This window comes from Anser cygnoides, chromosome 1, assembly GCF_040182565.1.
Source record: "Anser cygnoides isolate HZ-2024a breed goose chromosome 1, Taihu_goose_T2T_genome, whole genome shotgun sequence".
Taxonomy (NCBI): Eukaryota; Metazoa; Chordata; class Aves; order Anseriformes; family Anatidae; genus Anser; species Anser cygnoides.
The window spans coordinates 141,172,417-141,178,416 of NC_089873.1; positions in this window are offsets into that span (position 1 = coordinate 141,172,417).

Consider the following 6,000-nt stretch of genomic DNA (forward strand, 5'->3'; position numbering starts at 1 on the left):
ACCATATAGCACCCACAGCTTTCACCAATGACTGGAATAGGTGATCCTTTTTAGACCCTCCTCATGAGGGTCAGGAAAACAGCGTGTAATTAGCATCCCACAAGCAGCGTGGGATGCAGAGATTGCTGAAGCCAGGTGAGGAAGAGTTCTTAGTGACAGAGAGGGGAAGCAGACCTAAAATCTTCATCATGTTCTGCTGCAGTCCAATTACTGTGAATTTTGCTTCTGAGCCCAAAACAGAAATTTTAGGCTGTGACATGAGAATGTGACTGGAAAAAAACTCCTTCAGGAAATGTAAACCTTGTAAAGTTTACCAAGGAAAGTGCAGAAGAGAGCATGCCTTGGCACCCAGAACGATAACTAGAAAGATGCCATCCCCCCCCCCCAAAAAAAAAAAAATTAAAAATAAAATACCAAAACCTTTCCTAACCTGTTACTTGAAATCTGAAACATCACCAGACTGAGTCTTGTTATAACAGTGTCGAGCACAACTGTACTTAATCATTAGTTTTACTTTATGTGGATATGTACTTTAATAGGACTGCTCATGTGTTGAACCAAAATTTAACCATTAGATTGCTTAAAAGTTATTACTGACATCAGAAGGAAAGACCTTTGCAGGTTCATGTCCTATTTGTAGGCAAGCTGGGAATGCTTACAAAAAGAGCAGAATATTTTCCATCCTGCACAAGGAAGGCATAGATTTTCTGCAAGTTAAGCAAGCTAAATGCCTCTCATAGCAGCTCTGGTCAGCTTTTTGAAGTGATTGTTTTTCCAGCAGGGCGTGTGCAGAGCTGGGAATTTGGCTTCTTCTGTATTTCCCTTCTCCACACCCATGTTTTAAACACACGCAGTACTTTTGCATGAGAAATTCATTGTGCTGTACACTGTCACAGTAGCATCCATAAGACATTTGGAAGCAGCTCTTGTGGTGAATAATTGCAGAGTTTGATACATAAGCCCTGGAACACGTTGTCTGTCATTAGTCTGAACACAGCAATAGGCAAAGTTAGAAAGCAGGCAGCTGAACATTGTAGTAGGCCACGGTAGAAGCTAGATAGCCTCAGGACTACATCCAAGAACCTTGGGGAGCTTCAGGGCTGGATGACAAACCTCTTCTTCCATTTTCAAGCATCCTCAGACACATCTGAGGTGCATCTGATGGTGGCATCTGTTGCTGTTGCGAGCCTCCCCAAGGCCACCAGTATGATTCTGGCTCCCACCACATACAGTCTTATCCCCAAAGTAACCTGTCTGCATTCAAAGGAGCAGAGAGGTCTAGAGGAGAGAATTGCTAAAGGATCTAAAAATAAATCATTTTCTCTGTACGGAAGAATAGAGCGCTATAGCTGCCTTGCACTCCTTTTCTCCAGCGTTTGCTGCTGAAATGCTGCATTCGTGTCGCTGAGGTGCAGTGCCAAGCCAAGCAATTGCCACCTATATAGGAGCTTAAAATAGCACAGTGGCTGACAGAAATACCTTGAAGGCTGACAGAGCAGGGGGCGGGTTTCTGATATATTATACTCAGTTGCAGGAAGTTTTTATTTATTTAGAATGATATAAGCACCCTGGGGAGGGATATGGTTTAGATTTACTCTGGTCTGACCCAACCACAGTGTGTCTGAAATGCAAAGTAGTACTGAGCTCTCCCCAAGGGTCTAGAAATGGTGCAGCTCTATTGAATGATAGATTTTTAGCAGTTCTCCTGCATGGATCCCACTTGGTTGATGTAATGCTGATTAAAGCAAGCACATTTCCTCTGCTGCACTCTCATTCATCCCTCCATAGCCACTTACTGCAGAGACCATGCAGGCTTTTAATTATTTTACTAAACAGAGAACATTTTTTCTTGGAAGTGCATCATGAAATTTTAATGGCTGCACTTTTCATTCCTGCAGAAAGCCCTCAAACAGCAGAAAAACCCATGTGAAAATCCGTGTAGATTTTATCTTCCCTTCCACAACACCACAGAGAAAGTGGGAGCCTCAGTTTTAAAGGTGGATGGCTCAAGAAAGTTGAAGTGAGATTGATCAAAAAACACAAATATATATATATATGTATGTATATAAAGAGGAACCCTAAGCAATGCTAAGAAAGGGGCAGAGGAAGGTGCCTCATCACATATCTTCAGCTCAGGCATAGCTGGAGAAGAAACGTGACAGTACAATGAAGCACCCACATATCAGACTCATAGTCAGGATTACAGCTTCCCTGCTTGCATTCTCCTCCCCAAACAGAAGAGGATTGAGGAGGCCAACTTTTGTCATATACAGAAACATCAGACATCAGACCCCATGCTTCAAAGTGCACCTGTGCACTACGCTTTATCTCGTGTAGGACATCACAGCTAGTAATTTACGTTCTCACTGTGAAGGTGTTGTTGATAGGCAGGTGCTTAAAGAGCTAAATGAGTAGTCATGATCTGCAAATAGATTTCATGGACGTGACATTACCCTTCTTTGCACTTCACATGTAAGAAAAGTCATGAAGATTTACATTTTAATTTTTATATGGATTATTAATTTTCCCTCACTGTGTAACAGTGGGTAACATGGCTATATTTAATTGACATGCAATCATACAAATCACCTTATGTGCCTCTTCTGTAAAATATGTAGAAAAACAAGGTTATTTCAGTTCTTTCTACTTTAAGAAATGTTTTCCATAGCCTTTGACTTCCTTCCATTTCCTTCCTTCTCTTCGCAATACTTTATTTCTCATTCTGCTCTCTGGACTAGGATGCATAAGAATAATTATCTGTTCCAGCTCTGACATTGGTTGCAGTTCGGTGTACGGCTCAGAAAAAAAAAGCACAGTGCAGGAACACAGATATGAGAAGGGGAAGGGAAGGGAAGGGAAGGGAAGGGAAGGGAAGGGCTATTTCCATAATCTAGTGTCTGTTTCTGGCTAACTTCTCTGACGAGCTACCACTGGGTGTTTTTTCCATGCTCCGGGATTCAGTAAAAGTCCCTTTATTTCCCGAATTTTCTAATTTTCTGTTAAACTCTTTGAGAAGAGGAAGAGGGGAAAAAAGGAAGGAAATTGACCTTTTTTAAAAAACAAGCAAAAATGAAGCCCATCCTGTACTTGGACCTCATTTTAGAAGGTAAAATATATCTCCAGTCAAAGAAAGCTATCTGGGGGGAAAAAAAAAAAAAAAAGAAAAAAAAAAAAAAGCCAAGTCCCACATTTCTTTACTAATGCAAAAGATTCCCAGGGTAAATTTATCTGAAAGCTGGAATCGTTCTCTGTCAGCAAATTTTGCTTCAATAGATCAAGAAATCATCAAACTCTGAAAGGTTCTCACAAAGATGACCCAGCATATTAAGCTTTTGCAGTGCTTGGTGGGAGGATGCGCTTGTGAAGATGCAATAAATGAGGTGAATTAGCTACCAGCTGAAGTGAATTATAGAGAGACCTTGATAGAAATTTAAGAAAAAAAAATGAGAAAAATAGAATTTGCTGTATTAAGCAATGAAAATTAACATGTCTTTGCATCATTCCCAGGCAGCTTAATCCTCTATTACTAATAAATGATCTTTTATAAAGAAGAATTTTGAAGTGGACAGAGATAACAGTTTAATCATTTTGATGAAAAGCCAAGATTTTTCATCTTCAAAGTGCTAAAATATCAGCATACACCACTAATAATGAACCTTGTTAATCATTAGCATCCCTCAAATATAATGGGAATAACACTCTTCCTAAGAGCTTGCAGCAGAATTGAGAAAAAAGAGGGTGTGTTTTTTTTTTTTTTTAGGTTAGACCTTTTATAACTAACTTTATTCATATTTTAATGAGTAATGTATGAATAAGTAGATTTTTAAGTTAACAAATGAATATTTAAAGGAAAGAGAACAGAATAAATTTGTCAATCAAAAGTCTTCCAAACCCAGGTACATGCTCCAGGCGTGATCTTGAAAACATTTATGCACATGAGTAACTCGTGACTCGTGAGTCATCCTAGTGAAGTCGAGGGTACGAAGTTAACCTTTTATGAGGAACACATGTTAGGATGAAAATTTCTATTCCACCCAAGTCAGTGGGAAAGATCAACACCTGCAAGGTAGGGGTCTAATGAAATGAGACCCCTAATGAGATGCCCTGGGGTGGTGGCAGGCAGCAAGCTGAATGTGAACCCATGGTCTGACCTGGCACCGAAGGCAGCCATCAGCTCATGACTGTGTGGACAGAGGCATGGCCATTAGATAGAGGAAAATGATTGTCTCTCTCCACCTGGCACTCATCAGACCATATCTAGATCCTGCATCCAGTTTTGGGCCCCACAATGCAGAAGAGACATGGGCAAACTGGAGGGAGCTCATGGAGGGCCCCTAGAGCAGTGGGGGCTGGAGCATTTGTCCCATGATGAGAGACTGAGGGGGCTGGGCTGGGTCAGCCTGGAGCTGAGATGTCTTCAGGGGCACCTACCAGCCCGCCACAGTGCCTGTGAGGGGTCATTGAGGAGATGGAGCCAGACCCCTCACAGTGGTGTAAGGAGAGAGAATGAGATATAAATATGCATGAGTGAAATGTGAGAGTTTCAGACGGGCTAGTAGGGAAAACTCTTCGAGGATGGTTGGGTAGCAGAACAGGCTATCCAAAGAGGTGCAGTCTCCCTCTCTGAAGGTTGTCAACACTCAGCTGGAACAATCCCTGAGTGGTCTGGTCTGATCCCATAGCTTATCCTGTTGGAGCAGGAGGTTGGACCAGGTGACCCCTGATCCTGTGATTCCAGGAATTACCCCCTGTTTCTGAAATCACGTGAATGCTGAATTTCCTCATTCCTTCTGTGTGGCCGTCTCTAGAGGATAAATGGTTCCCTTTTTCCTACTTTCCTTGTGAATTGTTACGTTTTATCATCCTAATGTAATCCCCCAAACCCACTGGCTATCATGCAGCCTAGCCTTGATCCTTCCATAATAATAAACGCTTTCTGTGAGCTACAGCTGCTACTATTAGTCAAGAATGCTGCTGTCCTGACATATCACATCAACTGCAAAACAACACAAGCTTAATCAGCAGATATTTCTAAGAATCAATTAAGCTTATTCATCAGCCATCTCACTTTTTTAATTTTCCCAGTAAAACACTATGATAAAAGGATTATTCAAAGCAGCATGGAAAGCTCTGCATATGTGTGACCTGTGATAAAATACCTTTGTATTGATGAATAGTTTGGTGGGAAAGTGCACCAGTGCATTTGTAGAGTGAAGGAAATCAGTATATAGCAAGAATCCCTTTGATTTTGCATTTTATGTGGATCTCAGTTCTGTAGGCTACTCAAACACAGGCTATTTTCAGTTACCTAGGGAACTTACGTACCAAGGTCTCATTTCTGTGGGCTAAACACTGACCTTCGTTATAATTCTAAGAAAATCCCACCCTAGTGTCTCTTAGATATCAGAACTGTCTCAAGGCATGAGCATCTCCACAAGGGTCTAGCTAGAAACATGAAGTTGCAGTGGTTAGGAAAACTTACAGCCAGCAGGGCTGGGGCACAATGTCAGGAATTTGACTCCTGTAATGAGAAACTGGTGTATCTTATATGAAAACTAAGGAATGACTCTTCTTCATCTACCCACATTTTAAAAGCTAAATGGCCACTGAGTCTTTGTGTGGAAGTCTTTGTGCACATGCAGTACCGTGCTGGCCTCCAAAGGGAACTTGTGCCCTGCCAGGTGCCCATAGGGTTTAAGCAGCAGAGACGTACATAAGCACTCTGGCAAGGAAACCATATTCAAACCTGAAATGCTCTGACCTGGGGGGACTTTGGTTTCAAGTCAAAGAGGAGATGTCCAATGATTTTCAGCAGCTTTAAAGAGGCTATGGAGCAAGTCATTTATAGCTATGAAGATTCTGGGGTTTTATATCTTATTTTAAATAGTCATGATTTTGAGATTTTGACCTATGTTCATAAAAAATATTTAAAGTTGATACTGTGTGGAAAATAACCAGTAAATATTTTTGCAAAGTAAAACAAAAATGAAAAATTATTTA